The 27,118-nt window shown below is 35.2% G+C and overlaps 1 protein-coding gene across 12 annotated transcripts in view; it reads left to right on the top strand.

Moving 5' to 3' along the window:
• Positions 1-27,118, top strand: part of Zbtb20 (zinc finger and BTB domain containing 20) — a 793,136-nt gene that overhangs the window by 424,478 nt on the left and 341,540 nt on the right. For all 12 annotated transcript variants that reach the window (XM_047564557.1, XM_047564559.1, XM_047564560.1 and 9 more), the window contains one exon: positions 7,507-7,554. The gene's annotated coding sequence lies outside the window, so the exon portion shown is untranslated. The remainder of the gene's footprint in view (positions 1-7,506; positions 7,555-27,118) is intronic.

Consider the following 27,118-nt stretch of genomic DNA (forward strand, 5'->3'; position numbering starts at 1 on the left):
TCTGAGTTCCCTTTCCCCTCCTCAGACTTCACATTCCATGTAGCTGCAGTTTTAGTGTGCTTATCTCTCTAACTTCTTTGGAATTTTGATTTTGGCCTGTATCATTGAGCCACATTAAGCCATTGGGATTTCTCCTGCTCTCCTCTTGTGGCATCATCAGTCTCAAATATGTGTATTCATACAATGGGAAAAAAAGAGGATGAGCGAAAGAAAGGTGACCTGGCATAGTGGAAAAATGAGTGGTCCAGAGAGGCTTTGTTCCCTTTGATAAGATACTTTACACAGTGCCCTTATTGACAACACAGGGGTCTAGATGGCTTCAGCATTCTAGAAGGAATCCTACAGCTGTCATTCACCCTCATCATCAATATTGTGCTGCAACTGTTTTTTCATTTTTAGTATATACACCAAAGGTCTATTTATTGCATATTACTGGATTTATTTTCTTAAAATATTTAAGTAATTTATTACTTTTCCTTCCCTTATAATTTCTGAGTATATCAAAGCCCATTAACAAAAAGAATTATTTTTATGCAAAAAAGAAAAAACTAAAATTGACTAAACGAATGAGAAAGTGAGAGAAAAGAAAGAATTTGAAGTCAGGAAAGGCAGATATGAGTTAGATATGGAAGTGAGAGATCAGGTGGCAAAGAGCCAAAAATAAGAGGAGGAAGAGGAAAAGGAACAATTTAAACAGCCGACTCACATTTAAGATAAAAAATTAAGTATAAGATAGCTTTGAGGTGAACATTTTACATAATGTAAGGACTTTCTGTCTTATAAAGGAATCCTTTGAAATCTTTCCCTATGGCATTTAAAATAAGATTCAATTTATACACTTTGATTTAGTCTAGGCTGTGAAAAAATGAACTGTAAGCTTTAGATAGTAGTCCCAGCTCTATATCAAAATATATGCTCCCAAGAAAATTAATTCTGAGTCTCATAATCTTCATATATAAAATGAGGAGGACAGACAAGTTCTTATCCAGTTTTAAGAATCCTTGAAATGCAAAATCACATGGAATGATCTTGTTGACATATTGCCAGAATGCTTATTGAAGAAAGTTTTTAAATCTGATTACATTAAACGGATGGCCAAAATAAAAATAAATAAATAAAAAATAAAAAGTTTTAAAGTTTTGACTGAAATGTGAATACTTACTCCTAGACCATTAACAAAATGATGACCCTACTTTTTAAAAAGCAATATGGCTACCTTTGTCAAGTACCTTTAGTTGATTCTTCAATTGGAATTTTTGAGAAATAGCAATTGCAATTCTTTCTCTAAAGGTCTTATTCTTCAATTAACCGAAAGAAGGCACTTCTGACTTTCTAATCCAGAATTTACTTTTTCTCATAAAACTCCTGTTTGACCAAGAAAATGGAAATCATTACATTCTTGGTTGCCCTTCTATTAATTTAAATTTGCATAACCTAATCAAAACTCAACCTGCCTTGCCCCTCAACAAAAAGCCATATTATCTTCCATTACTAAATGGCTACATTCTTCTCAGTATTTTTTAAAAGATGAATTATGTTGATATCCCATGACTTTTCCTTTATAATGTGTCCATGGAAATTAAAATGGACTTTTCCGTGCCCAGGATTGAAATGAAAAAAAATAGCCCCAATGGCAGGTGGAAATGAACACAAAACTTTGCTGATGTTATCTGTATTATAATTTTTGTGAAGTTTTTTTTCTAACAAAATGAAACTGAAGTCAACTGACTCCTAAATAACTGTCTGAAATATCCTTTACATCATTATTTTGCCTGCAGATTAAGGATAGAGTAGCACTGTGTAAGAGTTCCTGTAAAACATTGGAATATGTTTTTCTGAGACATTTTTAGAGCACCTTTCCAACAGAGATGTTTCTTCCATAACTCCTCTACAGAGATGTTTCTTCCATAACTACTCTACAGTGTCAAGAAATATTTATTGAGCACAAAAGGGGTCAACTGGTATTGGGTGCTAGGTATACAAATGTGTGGCCTTGCCATGTGCACTTAAAGCATGTTTAGCAAATGGATGGAATAGGCATTCCTTTGACATTTTCTACTAAAATAAGTGAAAAGAGAAAACAGCTGCATGATCCTAAATGAAACCCAAACTCTTGTTCTTTCCTTAGGTTAACTCCTGTAATTTTTCTCAGTCACTATTTACAACTCATATTCAGAAAAGGAACAAGTCCTTCTCTATCTCTCTAGTTGACCAATAAATAAAGAGAATTTGTGCTTTTCTCATTCACCTTTGTAGTTGTTCTCAGCCATAGGAGGACATTTTGGTACAGGAAGGTCCAGACCTAGAGGCAGAAATGACTTCTCCCATACTGTCTGGCCTGACCTTTGAAAAGTCAGTTTATGGCACAGGAAGTACTAATCATCCTTGGATGACTGGAAATATCTATACTGGCCCTGATGGAAATGTTAAATGCTCTCTAGAGACACAATATAATAAATTATTTAAATTTCTTGTATGAGTATTGTCCATTAGTTTATGGTTCTTCTTTATTTTTCCCATTTCTCTTTTATTATCCTATATTGGGTTGTTCCATCAGCCAAATAATAGGTGTATCTTCCTTTAAAGTAATATGTGACTCATTCAAAGATTTCTAAATGTATTCTTTATGTATTCTTAAAGGAGATGGTAAAATAAAATATACTTTCCTTTGCCCTGACAATAGCCCTTTGTATCTTTCAAACAATGCAAATAGGTAAACTAGTTGGACAGAAGCATGGGCTATCACAGGTACAGATTCATAAATGCATTCAAATAATAAACAGGTGCATATGGAGAAGTCTGACAGTTTAGTGGAACTGCTTTCAAGTAATTTGACACATTTATACTTGCAAACATTCACCAGTCAGTAATCCTCATTAGAAATAGGATTGGAATATTGGGGTCACCAGCTCAAATCCATTTTTCTGAGACCTGAAGAATAACCAAAAGTCAGAGCTAAAGGAAGTAAAAATAAACCTATCCCAAACATCAGAATTTTCAAAGTAAGCTCTTTCTCATTCCCCTTGGTTTCTTCTTTTTTCTCGCCCTGTCCCTTTCTTTTTCTTTTTTACTCCCTCCCCCTCCTATTCCTTTCTTTTTGGTGTTCTGAATTCATTAGATAGCATAGTGTAAATCAATAGTAAACGCTAACCGCCTACTCTGTACTCAGTTACGCAACATCACATAACCGGTACACAGAGACAAAAAGGGAAAAAGCACACACAGCCTTTACATTCAAGAGCTCTTGCATAATTTTACTTTTCCACAGCCAAAAAGAAAAAAAAAAAAAAGGAAATAACAGATGGGGAAACTTACAGTTTTTTTCCCTTTTCTCAGACTGTTTAGAAGGGAGTTAGTTAACATCTAGGGCCTTTTCTAGTTGCCCTAGGCTGCAGCAAAACATCCCATAATTGTCAGTGCCTTAACTGAAGTTAAAACAAGACTTTGTGACCCTTTGTGATGTGATGAATTTTCCAGGTAATATAAGACTGAAATGATTATGAGGTGTTTTCACTTACTTTATGAAAAATCAAAAAATATTCTAAGCATGAAATTAATTTTAAAATAGAGGATAAGAATGACTGTGTGTATGTGTGTGTGTGTGAGAGACAGAGAGAGAGAGAATATGTGTGTGCATGAGTTTTCACTTGAAATGTATCCTGATGTAATATTTATGTAAAAAGCCAGTTATATAAACTCGTCTTTCTCTTACTTTTTACTTTGGGGGCTCTATAAAGCTCTAATGTTTTTTTCTCATGACAAAGTACATTCAAACCCCAAAGCCTTAATGAAAGAAAAAACATCTAGATGCTACAACAGGGACACTTAATTCAAACTCCCTATGGAATTTCTCCCTTAAATGACAGTTCTATTTAAGAACCTGTGGTTTCTGGAATTCTCATTTAGAACTTTCTGTCACTCTACTCCCTGGAACACCTTTAGATTCTTCGTACTGACTTTCTTTAAATCTCAAATGTATAATAAAAGTCTCTCTCTCTCTCTCTCTGTAACTTTTCACCCCTTTCCCACAACCCCCATTTTTTTTTCACTGAAGTAACTCCCTTCCCAGATTAAATGGGAACACAGTGAGATTTGTATGTGATTTATCAGTCTTTCTTCCCTATTATAATATTTTGTTTCACTTAACTGACTAGTGTCCTCTGGGAACCAGGCATTTGTCTGATAAGGAAGGTTGGAGAGATTTTTGGTTTGTTTTTGTCTTTCCTTTTTAGTATCTATCAACTGCTTATAAAATGGACATAAAATGTTAAGGAACCCAGTACTAAGCACTGTTAGAGATCTATTAGAAGGAATTGCGTGTAACAGTGATTTTGATTATTTTTAATGCAATCATAGAAAAGTGGAAGGTGGGTAGAAAAGAGAATAAATATGATCATTCACGTATGAGCTGGAACTATCAAGGTACTTCCTTTCCTTGCATTTGGGATCAGCATCACTTTTTAAAGCCATACTTTCAGATGTTAAAGCCATGAGAAATTAATTGATTTAATTTTTCTGAAGGTGTGAGGTGAGTTTTTCTTTTATTGTTTTAAAAAGTTTTAGACTATCTCATAATTTTTAAAAACTTTTTCTGATGCGTAAGCTATTGCAATTTAAATTCCTTTGTATGGAAAACTCTGGTGCACAAAGATAAAAATCAAAGCCAGAATAGTTTTGTCTGATTTTACAGGTTTCATTGCCTGAATGTGGTGGCTCTAGCTTCCAACAACTGACTATTCAAGATTATTTGGATTATTATATCTCTGATTTATGATGACATAGGGGCATATTTTGTCATCTTGAAATGAACAATAACTAAACTAGTATATATTTTAAATTTTTTATTAATTATCTCCTTCCAACTTTTTTCTTACCAGTCCTGTAACTCAGAGATTTGTTTGTGGAAAAATAATGAAATGAATATTGGTCAGAATAGCTAGTACTTAACCAGGAAATCATAATCACACATATATTTTTCTAAATGTCCCTCTACATGTATTATAGCTGAGTTTGGATTTTGATATGTGATTTTTGTGTTGTTACCTGATTATCAAAAAATTCAGTCTCAGTTCTCATTTCTGTTGGCGTAGTGATAGACGTTTTCTAATGTTGCCAAGAAGAACCTTGAACATAGGTTTATCTTCTCAGGCAGAATCACTGGCATATAGTAACAACTTAATAAATATTTTGTGTTTCAGAAAAATGTAAAGTCCATTCTATGTAATGTAATTTTACCATGATTAATAATCTGTAAAAAGGTCTTCTTATGTTTTTATGTGTAAGTCCATATATAGGAAATCATTCTAAGTACCCTAATTTTCAAGTGGGTTGCCTGGATTTAAAACAAACAAACAAACAAACAAACAAAACTTAGGACTCAAAAGGACAGAGGGATCTGCATTTTTCTGGTTGTCAAAAATAGTTGGAGACATCTGAATATTACAGATGAGGAGGAAATATCTGAACTTTTCCCCGGACTTCCCTTTGTCAGAATATCTTCCATTTCCATCTTGGTTGCTTTTCTGACTCTCTGATCCTGCATATGAAGCAGTTTTGACCTTTCAAAATCCAATGTATGCCAACAGCATCTACTCAGCCCTCGTTTTCTGTTGTAACCACATATAGGTTACTAATATATAGGTTACTTGCTCTTCCCAAAGCATACAAAAGGGGCTGGGGATATAGCTCCATTGGTAGACTGCTTTCCTCACACGTCCAAGACCCTGGGTTCAATCCCTAGCACCAAAAAAAAAAAAAAAGAAAGAAAGAAAGAAAGAAAGAAAGAAAGAAAGAAAGAAAGAAAGAAAACATACAAAAGCTAGGGAGAGCTTTAAACATTTTCCAATTTTTCTTAAGTCCTTCACAACTCTCCCAGCCTCCTTTCCCTCCTCCTTGCTGTTGGCAATGTGATAGATGTTTTCTAATGTTTCAACAAGAACCTCAGTTACTGACTTCCCTGCTCAAGCAGGATCACTTCAGTTGTGCCTGACACATAGTAGCAGCTTCATAAATATTTCTGTTTCCGTGGGCTGATGGGGGACCCGCTGTGGCTGTTCCCTCGGAGCTTTTGCAGGTAAGCAGTAAGCACTGCAAGTAATAAAAGGTTAAGTAGAAACTGGATATGGAGGTCTTCAGATCCTAGCAGTGGACATGTTATAGTATTTAATGTAAGTCTTTATCTCATCTCGGTCTTCATAGAAGAAATGAGTTTCAGACGGCAATTTTACATCTTTCCTAAAGATCCTTTTCAGCGGTCAGTGCTGCATAGACTATTGGCTTATTTAAACTAATAATTTTTTGGCAAGTTACCTTGGTGATCCTCATTAAATTTCATATGCAAATGTGTTAGATACTTAAGATTCTGGCTTTCAAATATATTCCTCTTGCACTCTGCCACAGGGTCCTTTGAATCTTGGCTCTTCTCATTTCCTCTGAACAATTATTTTTGGACTTCTTTTATTTACATAGGTCCTAGGATGATAACTATGGGGAAATTTTGTGTGAAGTGATTCTTTCACATAGTGTTTCATTGCTTTTAACTACAGAAATTCCTGATCTTTCTAAATCAGTTTTGTCATCTTGCTATTCATTTCAAGGCTTTCATTGTGTTGTGGTGATAGTATAGGAAGATGGGGGTGCTCTCCTGGTAAAACCACTTGTGGCTTCTAAATTTTAAAGGTATTGAAAAGCAAAGCTTGGGGAATTATTAATAGGCTGCTGCTTGTTAGCCAAGCAATTTTTAAAATGCAGATTATATAATATTGGAGGACTTTGTTGCTCCACAGTAGAAGCTTTTTAAATGTTAATTTGGAGGTTTTTTTGTTGTTTTGTGACTTAGCATAAAAGGTTTTAGTTTTAAAAGGTTTCAGTTCACTCACTCCATTTGTTTTACCGAACTCAGAATATAATACTATACATTTTTTTATACTCATGAAGGGAGGATAAGGCCAGTAACTCACAACTCATGAAACCAGGGGTAAATAATCCATAACTTGTTCCCCCACCATTGCCACAATATTTATATTCAGAACGTAAGTAGCAGACAACCAAACAAGGAGAAACCAGTTTGTTTTTGTTTACAAAATGTTTAATCAAAAGTACAGTAAAGTTCAAATGGAGCTGCAAATCCTAGTGGTTCACAATGGTTTGATTTATTTTTTTAACAGACCATGGATAATTAACCATAAAACATAACTTTCTCAATACAAGTTACAGTGAATTGCAGAAATGGGCAGCAAGTCATTCATAACTGGTTGCAACTGGTTAGAGACCTTCAAGTTAAACATGCAGGCAGTCACAAAAGCTACTTTTCCAGTACACAATTTTATTTTCACTTTCAAAAAGAAACATATTTTACTTTCTATAAAGTATCACTCTAAAGTATCACTGGGTCAATGACCCAAATTGCATAATGAATGGATTATTTTCTATGACTGCCATGTTGTTTAGCTTTTATTAAAATTAATTACTTTTATTTTTAAATTTTGGGGTTTTTTTTCATTTCAGAATCTCTCACCATCGCTAACTGGATATTTCTCACAACATTGCTGGCTGGTAAGTAATGTTCATTTTCTCTAGAAGCTAGTCCAAAATATTAAGGTGCAAAGAAAAATATATTTCTACCAACTTCAGAAAAAAATGAAATCTAATGGCTGTGGTGCATCCACTGCCTCAGGTACTAAAGTTCAACAGAACATTGGCACTGTTAAGAGGTAGAATTTTATATCCCGCTGTATTTTGAAATACCATTATTTAGAAGGATAAGAAACATGATCCCCAGAACCCATTGTCACAGATACTGGCAAACATTTTTGAATGACTTTGCTATATACAGATGGAAGTAGACAAAGACTTTTTTTTTAAGTCTCTCCAGAGATATATTTTTCAAAAAGAGACTCCTGAATGGGCAGAAAGGGTGATAAGGTGAAAGTGGGCACTGATCTTTCCTACATGGAATATTGCAAGTTTTGACATTAAGCAAACACACACAAACCCCTCCAAAGTGTGATCCTTTAAACTTGTCATTAGTATTCTATAATATTCTGAAAATTTGAAATGCATTTGCTTCATTTGGCTCAATCTCAAAAACAGATATGATCATTCTTACTATGCCCATAAACAGAAGGGAGGACTACCCTTAGGGACTTGAATAAGAGCCTCCCCACCCCCACCTTTACTAATTAAGGAAGAGGACCAAGATCAGAACTGCAAGTAAGCATAGGTTTCAAGTTTTGTCCTTCTGTCTTTTTGTGAGAATTTGTAAATGAGAAATTTGTAATGAGAATTTGGCAATGTGACTTCCTAGAATTCTTGATATTTCTGTAGCTGGGAGGAACGTGTATGTCAGAACCAAGGGTATGTTAGTAAATCATCCTCAAGTTAGACATAGCCTGAAAATCTAAGTTTGCTAGAGGTTGGCCTGCATTGAAATGCACTGGCAAATATTCTAGAGAGGGAGGAGGAGGGAAGGAGTGACTTGCCTGGCATCTGATTGAGCTCTGCCTGGCTCCAACCAGGGCTATTTAGTCATGAACATCATATTCATCCAACCTTTAAAAGTTACCACTCTTGACTTCATTTTATATGAATGTGCATAAAATGAAGAAAATAATCTCTTAGGGTAATAAATATAGCTTTGTAACAGGGACTTTCCGTATCCATTGCACATGAGACATAGCTGTCACTATATTGTTGTTTCTAATTCTGTTGCTCATCTATCTCTGTCTCTCTAAGCATATCCATCTCGCCACTGAAGGCACAAGGCTTTAGGATTTTGACTCCCTCTCTCTCCCTACTCCCAGCTGTACTTGTTACACTGCCCAAAAAGAACCTCCTATCAGTGTGAGCCTTAGGAACTCAAGGGACAGACTTATTTGGTTACTTTAATTTGTCACTCCCTTTGCATTCACCACGAAAAGATCTCATAACAAAAGGGCCTGAATTTCTCATTCTTGCTGGCTTGCAAAGAAGCCATTTCCTCCCCCCCGCTTTTTTTTTTTCCAGGGCACAGAAAGCTCCTTATATTTCTATGATCAGATAAAATCTGTATCGATGTTTCTTCTCCTCTGGGTGTATTTCACTTCGAGGTATGAAGATTTACGCTATCCGGGCAATGGCATGTGTTTGAAGGTTCTCTGTTTTAGTAAATGAAAACTTCTTTGGGAAAGAAGAGCACATCTTTTCCACCAATGAATAAATATTTATTTTCATTTTCAAATGATACATGCTCATTAAAAATAATTTGGAAAAATACATAGGAATAAAATGAAGAAAAATTAATTATTTCTATAATTTAAATCCAATCACTAATAATTATTTGATATATATTTTTTATTCTTTTCCCTGAGGATATATATATTTTTAAACATGCTGTAATCATACTTTCTATATAATTTTGTGTCCTGCTTTTATAATTTAACCTAAGAATTTTATATGTAATTACATAGTCCTGATAGAAATTTTTACTTTTCCTGAAGAGAAGTAGCTCATTTAACCTAAATATCCAACAAGAGTATTATTATTGCTGTTTACTTTTTGCATCTCCAAAATTCATGTAAATGAATGAGTCCATAAATAACGACTAAATGAAAGTTCAAATCAGTATACTTACATTTATTTTATGAAAATTTTCAAATACATGAATGTAAACAGAGTACTATAACAAACTCTCATATACTCATTAGCCAACTGTACAGTGACTGCTTCATGGCCTATCAGTTTCCTGCTATACCACCAAGTTATTTTGAAGCAAACTCCAGACATCCATAGCATTTAATTCATTACTATTTCAGGCTCATCAGGACATATTTACATGTTAATGTTCAAAACATTCAGATAAATAGTTTTAATCATTGTATATAGCAGTATTTTTCCTTCTTATTTACATATTTTCTAATGTGTAATGGTTGATTGTAAAATCTCATCTGTGTGTTTCATAATATTCTTAGGCACATCTGTAAGCCAATAGGCAGTTTGGTTGATCAGAGAGACATTTCACAGACTTGGCTAGGTTTCTAGGGGGAAAGAATTGTCTTTCTTCTGGTGCTTGTTTAACTTGACTCAAATTTAGGATAATTTGCATGCCAGATCTATGCTGCATTAATTATATTCATTATTAGACACATGCATGTGTTATGTACAATTATTTATCTGAGGTAAATGGAAAATGTAGTCTTCTGACTATTTGGGACTCCGGTCTACCTGCAGCCAACCCATTCTAAATATAACAAACATACTTAAAACAAATGTAATGCATACTCAAAAGTTTATAGTTTTTAAAGTTTATTGATAGAAATGGAAAGTAAGTATTGGGCACATGGAACTTTTAGGAAGTCTAAAACAAGAAGAATCATATAATAATAATCTGAGTTGTATTCTTTAAAAACACTATGTTGAGGGGAAGGAGAAAGTGCATCATAGAACAATGTCTGGATATATTGCACTAATGTGTTCTTAGAATGTTTTAGAGAATCCTCTACATAAGGCAGCTTGCCATGACTAAAGCAGCTTATTCACACACAGAGCTCCACAGATGAGGAATGGTCTGTGCAAATGAGGCTCTGTGTAGAGACCCTGTCTGCAGAGTTTTGTTGTGTCTCACTGTCTTTGAATTGTAGGTCAGTGACTGTTCAGTAGCAATGTGTTGTCCAACAGGTGTATTGCACTCATCAGAAATTCAGGATGTGAGTAACTAAGTAACATACTGCCTTGGTATAAACTGAATTTATGTGTTACTCTGGTCTATTTAATCTTAGGAGCACATTTTCCATTGGCCTCAAAAGTGAGTAGCTAGAATATTGATGTGTCTAACCCTTGGGGAAGCAAAAAAAAGAGCTTCTCCACCACACTAAATCTCTAGAAAAATATGATGGTTTACAGTATGGACACATACAAAATATTTTCAGCAAAAGCTGGTAGAGAAAAGCACATGGGGAAAAAAAAGAAAGTAATAACACAAGCAATAAACTATCCCAAGCAAACAGAGAGCATCTGTAAAATTTGGTAGACTGGATGGTATAAACAATACAAACTCTTTTTTCTTTCCAGTTCTTTATTCCCCCTCAGTTTTCTAAATATTTCTGTTTCTCCTTTACCCTGGTTTGGTATCACCATCATTAAAATATCAGCAAAAAGTCAGAAATGTGTGTATGTTTGGCACTTAGGAAGGTATCATAAGGAAAAATCGGTAGAAACTAACATTATGCTATTTTAAAACTGCAAGGGTATTCAACCGCAACCCCAGTTGTCTGTGTGTGTACTAACCTTTTTCTCTGTAAGATTGATATTATCAATAGAATGGCTAAAATAAAGGCGTAAGTCTCCTTTACTTCTTCATGCATCCATTTCTTTATATATATATATATATATTTTTTTTTACAGAATGCATTTTGATTCGTTGTACACAAATGGAGTACAACTTTTCACTTCTATGGTTGTACATGCTGTAGATTAACACCATTTGTGTATTCATACATGTACATAGGGTAATGATGTCTGTCTCATTCCACTATCTTTCCTTCCCCCACACCCTCCCTTCTCCTGATTTCCCTTTACACAATCCAGTGCTCCCCCATTCTTCCTTTAGCCCCCACTGTTATGCATCAGCATCCATGTGTGCTGCTGGATTGTGTGCCTTGTGTTATGTAACCTACACTATTAACTGCCTTTTAAAGAGAATAGTTTGCCCATGATTCATTCTACCATGTGCATTATACACTATCCCAAATGAACCATCAAAGCCTCATCATTATAATAGCTCTAATAATAATATTAATAGTGTTTTTTTCTTGGTATGTGTGCAACATACCCATTTCCTTATACTTGGCCTGTTTGGGTCCCAGTATTTGTTCAATTGATATTACTTTGTGACCTTATGTATCCTCAAACTATAAAACAACATTTCTTAGAACAAACTAGTATTTCATACCCTCTACCTCCTTCTTCCTCAGGAAGTTCAGAATAACAGTTGCATGATTCTACTTATTTAGAGCAGGGAATCCTTTGTAACTACCCTCACCAAGTCCAAATTTTCATTTTAGACTTAAAGAATCTGATAGTCCCAAAACAAAAAAATTAATAAAATATAAAAGCTTCTTCAAATCATCAGGTTCCTGTTCTATAGAGCTGGGGTGTTTTCCTGTTACATTATGCACGTGTAACACACCATCATGCACAATTACCGTGAGGATAAGAATGATGGCATTTCCTCATTGAGGTAACTCCTGTGATTCAGTTGCACTTGCAGTGGTGAAAGGAATGAAAATCCCACTCAAGGCAGATATTCAAGAGATGATTTTGTAGCCAACTCATTCCTCACATGCTGGAATGCTGAGGAGAAATTTTCATATTTTCCCCTTTAACTAGAATCTACAGGGTGCGGAATATGCTTTGGAGATGGTTTTCTCTTTGGGGACTGTTTCATAGGAGCCATGCCCAGCTCCATTGAGGACTGGTTCTGTGTTCTGTCTTCTACCACGAAAACATCCTGGGCATGCTGCTGATGTTCACCTTTTGGTCAAAATTAATTTGCTTTCTTCATAGTTGATGGTCAACCTAATGTACTTGTGGTATGGAGATCTGTAACCTCTGAATACTAAGTTTAAAGACTCTAGTAATTAATTATTTAAAGACGTTTTAGCCCTTAACTATTTCTTTCTTTGTCCACAAACAAGTTGATTGGTTAATCATGCCTTTGTTTATTTTTATTGTTTTAGCTGTACACATTGCACATAAAACAGTTTCAAAAGAGGAAAGGCTGTTTATAAGAGGTAATTACAATGGCAAAATTGTACTTTCTTTAGCCATTCTCATTTTCTCATGTTTGATTACATCAAGAACTGCACTCTAGGAAGTGTGTTTTAGATTTGCTAGGAAAATGATAGAGGAGAAAAATAAACTTAGTTTTATGAAGTAATGTCAAATGCAACTTGACACAATTACATATATCAACAATACATTCAAATTTTATTCTTCCTCTCAAGCAAGACATTGGTTTCTATTCATCCCTTGGGAATAAGGAAGAAACAGAAAGAAATTTTGAGGCCTTCGGAGAGCCAAGCTATTACCAGAACATAACGGGCCTACTGGACTCAGAAGCCTAAATTATTTCTGGATGGTTTATCTAGCCTTTCCAAGAGTCAGAACCCACACACAGTGTTCTCTGACCAAATAAAAGCCCAAAGGCTAAGAGGAGTTTTAGAATCATCTCCAGGTCATTCTTGCGACAAACTTTTATTGATTCATCTATTATTATTTCAGGAAACTTTGTAATAGGTAAATGAATCATTTCTTTTTATTCACTTGCAGTTTCATTTTTTTTAAATTTCATTTTCATTACTATTTAAGCAAGGGGAAATCTCCTGATGGATTGCTAAGAACCCTGTGCATATTTGCATGTAGCCAAAGATTCTGTCCCTTGCAGGAAATCTGGTTGTCAACCAGTGATCTTGCCTTTGTCTTTTCTCATAGTTCTGCCTGTGGCGCCTGTCACTAGCAGTCAAATAAGGACAATTTTACCATTCTCTCCTGCTGCTCTAATTTTTTTTTAGTGCCGGTACATGAATTTGTTATTCTTTATAATTCCCTTTGAAGTTGGAAATCCAAGGGGAATCTAAAACCGACCAGATGTTTCTGCTGCTGGAGAGGGAAGAGAGTAAGGATTAAGTTTAACAAAAACTTGGTCTCTAGGAAAAAAAAAAAAAAATCATTTCGGCTGGAAATCATCTTTAAATGCATTAATTTGCTATTTATCTGTTAGTTAATTTACATTTGCTAATCCTTTGTAGGCAATATCACCTATCAATTTATTCTGGAGGAAATTCATACATTTTGTAAACAAATAGGTTCCTGTTGTGGTTTGCTCAGAACTATTTCCCTTGGAGTTTTAGTAGTATGACTCTGCATACTCTGCTCACAAACTTTGTAATGAGGTCTTTCTGATGTTTTGGCTGATGTTTTCCCTTATGGATCACTATCATGTCACATTAAGTTCTGCAAACTGTTTCAAAAGAGTGGGGTCAATGTCACCTGTGGTTAGGGAGGGATGGAAAAAGATCTGCTAAAATGGTTAGCCTTTCTGGAGAACTTCCTCCTTATTAATGATATGTAGATCAAAACAAGAATGAGTGTTGAAGGACTTCAGGGGAAAAGGAAAGTTCTGTGGTCTTCCAAGGATTCAGATGATGTTGCAGTGTGAAAAAACAGGTTTGGACAATAAAATGATAAAGGAAGCTGTGTGTACTAAAACACAATGAAGAAAAGGGAATCTGTGAGAAATTTTGGGAACTCTCAAAAATGAATATCCAAGGCCTCAGGTTCCATCCATTCACAAGGAAGAAACGATTAAATCAAAAAACTGAAGAATGTTTCCTTGGTTTGTTTAATCTTTCACAAACACCTTGGAGAGGAGAGACGGATGTTTGATTTGCTCATTTCCTGCACAGCATCTCTCACACTATCCTCTCCTTGACTCTCTGGATTCCCCAGACTTCTCTGGGTTTCCAGGAGGGCAGAAATGTCTAAATAACTGCTTTCCACCCCTTACCTTGCTTAGTGAATTAAACATTTGGAAACATTTCCTACATCTCACGAGGGATGAATACTCACCACTCAGTGTTTCTATTACCCTGTCCTATCTTATTTTTAAATAGAAAGTCTGAATCCTCAGTAATTATATTAAGCTTCTTAAGCCACACATATCAATTGCATGTACCATTTTAAGCATTTTTCTAGCCTTTCGAAAGAGAGTAGAGGAAAAGACAGAGAGAAATCACTTAACAGCTGATTCACTTATTTTAAGCAGCTTTCCCCATTTTAAAATATAAAAAATTCAGGTCTTGGAACATTGGGTGATTTGAATGTTCTATAAGGATTTGAAAAAAGATTTTAAAAAAAAATCATATGTTCTACATTCAGGGACCTGGATTTTTTTTATTTAGTCCTTAAAAATAGATTGAAATAAGGGAGTTTTCAACCTAAACGGTTTCTCTTCTTCCTTTTCATTTATTTATTTATTATTATTACTATTCATTTTTGTCAAAGCAGATGGTATGAAAAGCATTTATGTTGGTCTCACTGCTGACAGAGCTTAACCTCATAATCCAAGACTTGGAGCTTGGTGTTTCAATAAAGGAAACACTGTTTGAGGTATTTTCCATTCAAACCAGCATCAAAAGTTTTTAATTAACACCATCAAAAATTAATGGGCTGAATGCAAGACAGGGTTCCAATATACCCCACTACCAGGAACAAGACAGAAAGTGGAATCCATTGTGTATGTTTGTGTTTTATAATGTATTTTTATTTACTTATTGAAGCAGAGTCCCAGCTGCACGTTGCGTGGCAGAGCCACTAGAGTGAAACCTGCAGAGGGCTGCTTCACTCCAGCAGTTTCATTTTGCTCACTGATTATTGTCCTGAGTTCTTTGTGATTGTAATCGGTTAGAAAGTTTGAAATTAGCAAGTCCTTGTCAGACCATGAAAGCTTTGAAATCACAAGGCTTGATACAGCTATCAAGGCTGCCGAAGCCTAATGGCTTGCAGGGCTGAGAGCCTCCAGAGCAGTGAGCTTCTCAGTCCAGGCTGTACCCTGTCGCCATTCACCACCCTCCGCAGGGCCTTGTCTTGGACGGGGGCCTTTGTCTGGGCCCTTTCTTTTCCAGCACTGAAGCCTATTGCAGGGTGAACAGATTTGGGACTGACTAATGGGGATGGGAGGCATTGGGAAATGAGAGCAAATGGGGAAAAAAACTGAAGTAGATGATCAAGGGAATAGGGAGGAAGAAGAAAGGGAAGAAAGGACCTAAAAGAAAAAGGAAACAGATATAAGATGGAAAGAGCTTTGTAAATATTGACATTTGGTTTCTGTGCTACTGAGTTTGATATCTTAGGATTGGGAGATGGGACTCACTGATGAACTTAAATGGCTGCTGAGGCTCTTTATTATTATGACTATTTTTTTTTGTTTTTTTTAGCTTTTCTTTATTTCTCTTTTTTAAAAGACTTGCCCACTCATTGTCAAAGGGAAGCCACATATGTTCGTATAAGGAGCTGTAACTTACCCACTACTGTTTCCACCACATTTTTAGGGATTAGGAATACAATCATTTCCTTTATACATTATAGTAGAAGACTGAAGGGTTTATCAACTCTTCTTCCGTCACCATAAAAGTATCTATTGTTTAACCTGATGCTGTAGCCCCCAAACCAACATTCTCTAGAAAACTCCTGTGCTGCTTGGTGAGTTACAAAATAAACCAGACTTTCTGCCATAGCAGCACAGGAGTTTCTTGAACAGGGATTTCCAAAGTAGATATTGTCAGCAATGATGAAATGTTTATAGAGACTTTTAAAAGTCTAAATAACTTTCTACAAAATGGACTCCATGTTGAAAACTTTCAAGCTTAATACATTTAGGTGCAACCCTTAAACAGTTTCAATTTTTTTCTCTGCTTTAATAAAAACAAAACAAAAAAATATAAACTGAAAAGCTCATTGCCACGAATTCAGAATTTCAGGGAAATTTTTCAATAGGCCCAGTTGTGGCAGAATGATAAAAATTGTACCACCATTTTTAAAAAAGTTCCTTAAAGCCATTCAAACAGTTCTTTCCTGGAAACACAGGAGACTAATAGCATATTGGACTTCTCCAGAATAACACTGGTGATGAGCGTCAGGATGTTCCTAAGAACTCTATTTCTTAGCTGAACAGTGTCAAATTTACTCTCTAAAGCCTGACTTCCTGCAGAAGTCAGAGAACACCTTTTGTGTAAAGACAGCAGCCTGTCTTTTTCCCCAGACAGCCTGTGAGGGGTGCTGCATCCTACTGCACAGCATATTATCCCCTGCTAGGCCTTTATAGGCTACTCTGGCATAAGGATTCTGATGCTCCTGGCCTAGTCCCTCCGTTCCCCCTGTAATTTCAGCAACCCCTAAAACAATTCTCTGTTATCCTGATTCCCAACTGAAGCACTGTACCCAGGTGCATGGCATCTTTTCAATGCTAGGAGATCTCATAATCTATAGTGGGTGGAGAAGGACCACAGGAGGACCTGAAAAAGTGGAGCCTACTGTTCATTGTTTTCAGGAGGATACCTCTTGAGGCATTTGTACAAGACTCAGAGATTTTAGAATTAAGCCTCAGTTGCTACACTGTATGCTCTTTGACACATCCTTATTATAGCCTTTCCTCCTCTCTGACTCAGTCTCTCTACTCACTTACTCCTTCCTTCTGAATTCACCTTTTGAATTACTCCCTGCACTCAACACCTTGCCTGAGATTTCTTCAGAGGGAACCCCAAATTAGTCAACTATTCAAGTTTGTTTATTTCTATCAGTTAATTCATAGCCCCTTCTTCTCTACTGTTTACTACTCCCAGTGAATTATTACCCATAGGAAGCCTGGTTCCCAAAAATAGAAGCCCATTTGCTCACCTCAATATTTATAACATTTGGAAAGAGAAACAGCATTTTATTCACCCATAGTCTCCTGAATCTAACCCTGTCTGATACATAGATATGCTCAATTGTTTGGTGGATGAGTGAATAGATGTATACATAGTCTCTACACCAATGACCTTTTTCTTTGCCAATACTAAGCATCATTGATATGTGTTTTAATCATGTGTGAAATGTGTTTACAAGGAATTATTACTAGTAATAACTTCTGAAGTACATGCAATATGAGTTACTCTTTTAAAACTTAAAACAGCCAGGCATGGTGGCATACCCCTATAATCCCAGATACTCAGGAGGTTGAGACAGGAGGATTGTGAGTTTAAAGCCAGCCTCAGCAACTTAGCAAGGCCTTGAGTAACTTAGTAATACCCAAAATAAATATAAAATAAAACATAAAAAGTGCTGGGGATGTGGCTTAGTAGTTAAGTGTCCCTGGGTCCAATCCCTGGTACCAAAAAAAAAAAAAAAAAGTTAAACAAATACCAGATTATTTCTACAATAAAGCTACACACTTAAACACATTTGCATTTTCTAATATGCCTTAAGAGAGAAAATGGGTAAAACTTTAGTTCACACTACAGAAATTACAAATGACCCTGGGTAAAACCCATAGGAATGTGTTAAATCTAAATATCTTTGCTGTACATGAAGACAAGGAAAAAGAGGGTTGGAAACTTAAGAGTCATACTTTGGAGTGATGGTGGTTTCCACCATTTGAAGTATCTATATCAAATTCAATGAATTCTTAGTGTTGTTATGATTGTATAAAAGCCGATCTGGAACACACACTGTACTGAGAGTTACAGGAAAGTCATATGGTAGAGTGTATGGATGTAACATTCTATTAGAGAGCAAAGTAAAGAATTAGAGGAAGCAATACAATCTGCCATATATAGTATTAGCTTTGACTCAGAAGCAAACAGTCTGAATGAACAACTTAAGAAGCCTGATGTTGGGGCAGGACGCTTCAGTAGACAGCACATTTGCAGTCAGCATCTCTAACCTCCTCCACAGACTTCTTCCTGGATACCTTTTTAATTCCTCAGTAATGATAACCAATGAATAGGAAATAGGTGTCAGAGAAAACACACTAATTAGAAATGAAGAGTCTTAGATTTATTCAATCTCCATCACTAAATAAGGGTGAAATCCCACACACTCCTACTGATGTTTTTTCTCTCAGTGATCTATCTCTAAAACAGGTTACCTGTCCCAGTGATTCTTCTTCCTTCTTCTTTTTTTTTTTTTTCCTTATAGAAAGCATTCGTGGGGCATAGTAATAGATATAGGTTAAACTACTTGAAGACAATTAAAGTCACCCATACTCATCCAACAATAATCTACCTTTAACTTGGGGATATAACTTTCTAATTCTTTGTGTGTGTGTGTGTGTGTGTGTGTGTGTGTCCCTTGTGTTTTAGATAAAATACTGGGTACACTTTTTATCCTGTCTTTGTCACTAAGTCTGTATTATGAGCAAACTTTGTATGCCTTTAAGTATCTTCAACATCGTTTAATACAGTCAATTATATTCCACACTGACTACCTTATTTTTGTTAAATTTAAATCAGATCTAAAGTCTTTTAAAAACAAATATACGTTAAAACTAATGATATTACTATTGTCTTATAATTACAGAATTTGAGATATTGAAGGAACAAGAGGAGAGAGTAACATTTAATGAAGACCAACTTTGTGTCAGGTCATGCGTTTGGAAACTTTATTTCAGTCATTTTATTTAATAACTTTAACCTAATGAGACACAGTAGTATAATGATTAAACTCTGTGGGCTTCAGTCTGTGAAATCCAACCTCACAGCTGCCTGCTAGCTTTGGAAACTTTATGAAAGTTTATCTTCCCTTTGGTCCAACCTTCTCCTGCTAGAAAGTCGGTAATGATGATAATGACAACACTGGCCTTCAAAAGATTGTGGTAAGGATAATGAGTGAATGTGTGCAAAATGTTTAGAATAGTAGTAAATATTCAATAAATGTTAGCTATAGTTGTCTCTTTCAAAGTCTAAAGTTCTACTTCCCCATTAGCCCTTCCGTTAAAATACAAATCCATATTGGGTTTAACTCTTAGTGTAGAAGTGGAATCTAAGAAGAGTGTAATGTACTGTAAATGCAAAGACCCACAGTTTACGATTTTTTAATCCTGCCTCCCCAGCTATCTAATAATGTGACATCTGAGAATTTAGTCACTATTCTCATACTCAAGCTATGAATTTCTTTAAGAGAATAAACATGAGCAATCTTAGTGTCTTAATGAGGACTTAATGTGATACTGTTATGTTTGAAATCTACTACCTTGTTTAGGGTACTCAAGTGCTCTGTAAATGTTAGTTGTTTATACCTTGCATTGCTATTCAATTGCTTTGTATGTTTTAACAATAGTATGTTTAAGCAGGCTATTCATATGTTTTTCTTCAGTACTGCAGGACATATACTAGCGTAAGACCTTCAATAAATAAGGAAAGACTTCATACAGTGGCAGTGATGCTAAGTAGTGAGCTGGTACATTTCTCAGTTTTCTCAGTTTATGACCAGTTTTCCTTACTCTAGCATGGTCTGCACTCATAGATGTACCATTGTTTGTTTGATTCAATAACAGCCATTGTCATACAACAGATTTTGGCTTACTTATCCCATTGATTTGTAAGACTTTTATTCAGAGGAAACAGAGAACATTTTTGTAAAGCAGCCTTTAGTTCCTTCTGTGAGCATATAAAATTATTGAATGAAATAAAAGTGAGGAGGAATTGACTGAATAACTCTCTCATTTATCTAAAAGTTGCTGAGCATTGGTTATGGCAGTGTAATGTTTGAGCATCATTACCTGGCCAAGTCCATCAAAACCGTGTGCTGATTTCCTTATTTTTGATGGTAAACCTCAGTAGAAAACATTTAAGGCCAATACCCTCAGACTGTTAACTGTGTGGATTCTAGAAGCAGAGAAAACTTGGAAAATATATAAATAACAGCTTCAATATAACTGTAGATGCTATTTAGAATTATAGAAAAGTCAAGGTGCTGTAGGAATCAGGATATGGTTGATTCTAAGGAAAGTGAGAGGGAAAACTCTGAAAGGAAGTAACCTTTCAAATAGAGGTTGGTGAAATGAGTGAGGTTTCAATTGACAGAAAATAAGGTGAGGCAGTCTGGGCTGAAGGAACAAGAGAATGGAAGCTTGAAACTATGATCAATCTGATGAGCTGTAGGAATGAATGGTGAGGGCACTAATGTGGTAAAATATGGTGGAAGTTAGTAGGAGATGAAGCTCTTCAGTTTTCAGGAGCAAATCATGGTCAATCAGTATGAAATTCTATTGGGCATTTAATGAAATCATAAAGATGCCTTTTAAACATTAGAGAACCGTGACCTGATCTAGTCTGGTTTTTTTAGAAGCCAGATATGACTTATTCCTGTAGGTTCCACTGGAGGTATACTTCAAATCAGTTTGAATAATTAAACAGTTCAACCCCATCCTTGTAAGTAGATGTTTTTAATCAGTGGAAGAATGGTGTTAGCTTTCCATTATGTAACAAAATACCTGAGGAAATCAACTTAAAGCAGGAAAGATTTATTTTGGCTCACAGTATCAGAGGCTTCAGTTCACGGTCCAACTGACTCCCGTTGCTTTTAGACCTCTGGAGGTAGAACATCATGGTGGGAGCCATAGTGGAGCAAAGTGGCTCACCTCATGGTGGCCAGAAAAATAGAGGAATAAGGAAAGGACCTGAGATAAAATAAACTCTTCAAAGGCATGCCTGCAGTGTCCTACTTTCTCCAACTAGGCTGCACCTCCTGAAGTTTCTACTACCTCTCATTCAGACCACCAGTTAGGGAAAAAGCATTCAGCACATGAGACTTTGGGGGATACTACAAATCCAAACTATAGCAAAGAGGTGCCATATCTAAAATGAATTCAGCACTAGCATTACCTTCTAAAACAGGAAAAAGAAAATGTCCAAGGCTCAATCCCCAGCCCCACCAAATAAATAAACAAAAAATTTGATCTTTTTGTTCCTCAGGTCAAAAATACTTCCTTTATAAGAATGTAAAATAAGATCTAGAGTTTGTTTTATTTCATTAGAAATAGACTTTTCTCATTTTTGAGACAAAAATTTACTGATCCTGCAGAATTGTTATGAAGCAACTCATATGAAGCACCTAGTACATTGTCTAGATGGATGATAGGCTCTCACTCATGATTATTATTGTTTTATTATCTTTTCTCCATTCCTCTCATTAGTCCCACCTATACCCGCAAAACTATTTTTCAGACCAAGTTTATAGTTCTCTGTATTTTGGTCATTGATTTTAATGCCTAGTATATAGTAGTTATACAGTAAATGTGTCTTTAATAAATTGATAATTATGTTAACTTTCTAAAATCATTCTTATGCTCATGTACTCCAGATCCATACAAATAATCTTTGGCATTGCACTGTAAATTTTGCATAAGTGAGACCATAACAATTTCAGAAGTTTTTCTTTTATTGTAAGCCTCCTTTTGAGATAATCAACTCAATAAAACTTATATAAGAATAAGGATTCTGCAGAATGTACCTGAAACTACACACAGACTTTTGAATTACCCACTTCAAATGCCTAAATAGATATTGTTTTAAAATCACAGACAAAACGCCACTCATCCTATCAGTGAGGAGTGCAGGAGACTTAACAGGATCTGGTAGCTGTCTAGAGAGGTGATTACAGCAATGGCTCAGGTCTTCCCTGGACCCTTAAACTTTTTCTCTGCTTAAAACAGCAGGTCCTGACTTTGTGTAAGTTTCTATGTGTTCATTTTAAACTCTTTTTAAAAAAATAATGGAAACAGTTTTCAGAGTGATGCGTTTATTAGTTGATGATGCCAATGTACCAATGAGACAGTATTTTTAAGGTTGAATATGCTCTTATTTCTTGTTTGTTAATTTTGTAAAGCAATCCAAACATGTGAAGAAAAAATCAAATTTTGCCCATTTGAAAAAGAACAAAACAGCTAAAACCTTCTTTTAAAATTTCTAAGCCATTATGAGCAATATTGCAAGACAAAAGATTGTACAGAAAGAATTTTTTTTTAAAAAAAATCAGGTTGCTTTGCCTTCTTTGTCACTTCAAAGTCTTTGTCAGATATGCAAAAAGAAATATACTCAAAATGAAGAGTAAATATAATTAAAACGGTACCTTGCCTGACATATAAGCTTCTTATGGGCAAAAATCTGTATAAATTTCATACTAAAAACTTGGGCTTAAAGAAGAAACAAGAAAGAGTGGGCAGGTAAAGGAAGATGTTGATTTTTTAGTAAGAGTAGACATAAAAAATGTATCGTAAGTGAATTGACATTAAATCTTAATTGCTTGTGAGGAGAAAGTTTTAGATTCAGTATTTTTTTAATTCCTAGGACTTGGCATGTGTCTGACTTACAATAGTCTTTTTAAAAGTTAACTAATAAATGAAAGATATTGGATAGGCCACCTTAATTGTTTGCAAGCATAGACTTTATGTTGACAGAAATAATTAAGCATTTGATTGATTCATCATCAAACCCAATAATTTATTGAATAACTACCATAATTCATTTTTTTAGCAGCTAGTATAGGGTTGTGTTTAAAATTCACATTTTTGAACACTTATCATCTGAATGACATCTAATAAGCCGCTATTTCCTCCTGTGTACTAAGTAGTGATTATTAGAGTTTATTAGTCCAGACTTGTAGGGAAAATTACAGGAGATGAATGCCATAATGCACTTAGCAGAGTTCCTCACAAGTAGTAAAAGCTCACTAAATTTTAGATATCTGTGTAAATATTATATAACTATAATATTATAAATAAATATAAAGTATTACCTGATAGAGTGTGATAAATATGAAAGTAATCAATACATTATTACACTGCTACCTAGGATTTCTAAGAATTCAACAATATATTGAACATTGGCAAGCCTCATACTAGACATTAGGAGACATATTGGTAATTTTTCAGAGAAGAAATACAGTCTACTGGGGAAGATATTATATGTATTGAGATAAAAATTAGTAATAAGAAATTAAAGTATTAATCATTAACTTACATTGAGCTCTAATATGCATATCTCCTTTAACCACAACACCTACATGAAATTGGTGTTATTATTACTGTTTTATACAAGAGGAAACAAAGGCACAGAGGAGCTAAGTACCTGCTAATATCTGAAGCTTAACTTTTTATATATACTGACTCCAGAGCCTAGTTTTTAAATACTATGTTATTCAAAACAGGCTATATGCTAACAAGTATATGTAAGTGTTCAGAGTGAAAAATGAACACCACAAGCTGATTAGTTGGAAGAGCTTCAGGAGGGAAGGAAGCCAAATACTTCAGGAATCCAAATACAGTAGCCCCCCCACAATCTGTGTTTCCTGCTTTCTGTAATTTCAGTTATCAGGGGTAACCACAGTCTGAAAATATTAAATGGAAAATTACAAGAATAACCAATCCATGAGTCTTCGATTGTTTGCTATTCTGGGTAATGTGATGAAATCTTCTGCTGCTCCACTGGAAGTGGATCATCGCTTTGCCCAATGCATCTATGCTGTATATGCTACCCACCTGTTAGTCACTTAGTAGTCCTCTGGGGTATCAGATCAACAGTAATGTTAATCAGTGCTCATATTCAAGTAAAACTTACTTTACTTAATAAGGGACCCAAAGAGCAAAAGTATGATGCTAGCAATTCAGATATGCCAAAGAGAAGCCATAAGAGCTTCTTTAAGTGAAAGGGTGAAGGTTTATCATAGGTGTGTACATACAGGAAAAAAATGTAGTATATATAGGGTTCAGCACATTCAGTAGTTTCAGCTTATCCCCTGGTGTCATGGAGCATACCCCATGCAGATAAGAGGGGACTACTGACTGTATTCATCATGTAGCAGTTGGCTGGCTTCCTCTGTCCCTCACTATGTGGTCTTGAGCAAGTTTCTAATCCCTCTGTACTTTATTTCTTTATCAATAAAATGGGAGGAATAATACTATAAACTGGTAGAACGTTATGACGATTTAATGAATTAATGCATGCAATCACCATGGTATCTGAACTATCTAATAGTTAATTGATAGCTGATATTAATATCATCATTTTGTTGCTGATTTTGTTGTTATTAGTGACTGAAATGCTTTGAGCTTTATTCCTTCTTGAGTTATATTGAAATTTAAAGAGAATCTAATGAGTCAAGGTTTGGATCACTTGCCAGTTAAAGCATGGTTTTTCTCTTTAACATAAGAGCTATGCTTCAGCCTAAACTTGATGGAAAAGAAACACATTATGTCAGAGGGTTCCATGGTATATTTAGGTGAAAGAAATTCAGTAACATTATGTTTTGTAGCTTCATGTGATTTCTTAATTCCCTTGTGACCTACCATTGATATGTCCCAGTTAGCCTCCTTATGAAAAACAGTAATATCAAGTAAAAAAATCATTGTCATTTTACTTCTTCTGGACACATAAAAATTTATTTTTAAAGATGCCCACAGAGGCTTCTAAAACAGAATGTTGGGAATGCTACGATGTAGTTGTACTGTCACATTTAGTCCCTTTCATTCAAGGAACGGTAATGTGCTTAGTGGCTAAGTGTGCAGAAATACCCCCCCCTCAAAAAAGTACAGTAACCTTATTCGTGAGAAGAATATGATAATATTCATTGACAGGGGAACTACAAGGAGCAATTATCCCAAGCTGTGTCTTTCAGACAACGCTGTCCAGTTTCTCCACTTTGATGAGTACAGCTGGGCTTGCGATGCAAGGGCAAGAAATTTCCAATGTGACTAGAAGACCAGGGCATTGGCTTTGGTATTAGGGATACAGAAGGAAAAATATCTGCCAAAAAAATGACTTTTTAAAACGTTTTTAACAAAATTATTATGGAGGCACTTAAGTGGATGTGCTCTTTGCTAGTGACCCCCACAGAAGCAGTTTATCAGATGCCCATTTGTTTCTTCTCCCTCACAGACTTTAAAAGCCAGAAACTCTACCAGAACACCCATATTTTTGTATTTTTTGATGTGTGTTATGCATGGTGTGTTTAAGCACACATCACATTTGGAATACTTTACAGTGTTAAGTATTATGTATCCCATGCCAGTTTTCTATAAATCAAAAGACACTTCTAATCTTTACTATTTCAAGCAAAGTAAATCAGTTACAGCTGTGACTTTTTTATTTTTCCACTTCATTCTTTCATATCTTCATCCATCACCCAACCTTAAAGACAGGTTGAAGTTTAATTTCCAATTTTATAAGATAATTTGAGTTATACTGATTAACTGTATTTCCTAGTACTCATTCACATTGGTTTACACCTGTTTTTACTCATTCAGAACTGAAATTTTTTTTTAAAATTAAGCCTTTGAAGCTAGGAGTTAATAATTTGAAATAGAGCAAGGTACCACATGCTCTTGTGGTTTTTGTTTTCTTTCCCTTTAAAAATACTTAACTGCAAACATTACTGCATGGAAGTACGGGACCTCCTTACATACACACGGAGACTATTTTGTATGTGAGCTATGAAACAACTAGAATTAAAACTTGTCCAAGGCCCCAAAGCCTGTTCTTCACAAAAGAACCTTTCTTGCCGGATTGTTAGAAAGTGTTTTGAATGATGCATAACTAAGTAGAGTAACTAAACAATTGCTTTTGAGCATCTGGAGCTTTCCCATTAAGATTTCTATAGCCTTTTCTTTTGCTTTTGTGGTTTAAGAAGTGATTCATGTTCAGTATATGAAAGTTCTGGGTGCAGGCCCCTTGAGCTTTTGGTGGAAGGATCTCCATGGAACTAATAAATAAATAAAAACAAATATGTAAGAACTGAGGACAGCTGAACACATGTGAGTTTATGTACTAACATCTTTTCTTCCTGGGGAGAAAAGGTATCTCCTGTACTTTTTAGTTTAGTTTCCTAAATGCCCATCTAAAAATACACACAGTTTTCTTAGGGTGCATTTCTTAAGGCATGTATATGGGGAGCCAAAATGATTATAAACAACTAATTCAAGCCTACCTGAAACTTCATAAAATAATATAGACACTCTTCAGATAGAAAAAGCATTATCTACTAATATGGGTAAATTATGAACATATTTCAACTAAGCAAAAGCATTAGTCAAGTGTCTTAATAATGCTAAATTTTAGATGTTGCACTGATGAGATATTTTCCATACAAATAGAAGAGCAAAGTGTATAAAACCTCAGGACTTGTGGCTGAGTTAGAATTACAATGCAACTGTCATTTCTGCATTTCCTGGCTTTCATAAAACATTACTGTGATCCTCTGTCATTTAAATCAGTTGAGAACATGGATTTATCTTAATTTTCACCCTTTGTTTCCCCTTTTGTGATAACAGGTATGAGATATGATGATGTAAAGTGTTCTACTTATAATGGTTTCAGCCTTGTCCCTTGGCAGCCTAAATCTTCTGGCTAATTCACTGATCAGTTAAATAGTCGAGGTTATTATTATTATAATTATATTTTACATTTATATAGCACTTTCCTCCAAGGGCTCAAGGCATTTTTACACACAGTAAATTACCAAATAGGATTAATCCTTATATTACCCTGTGGGGTAGGTACAGTTACATAAATGAAATTCTACAGAAGTCTTGCCTGTGCTGCAACTCTCT

This window comes from Sciurus carolinensis, chromosome 9 (genome assembly GCF_902686445.1).
Source record: "Sciurus carolinensis chromosome 9, mSciCar1.2, whole genome shotgun sequence".
In the NCBI taxonomy this organism is placed as follows: domain Eukaryota; kingdom Metazoa; phylum Chordata; class Mammalia; order Rodentia; family Sciuridae; genus Sciurus; species Sciurus carolinensis.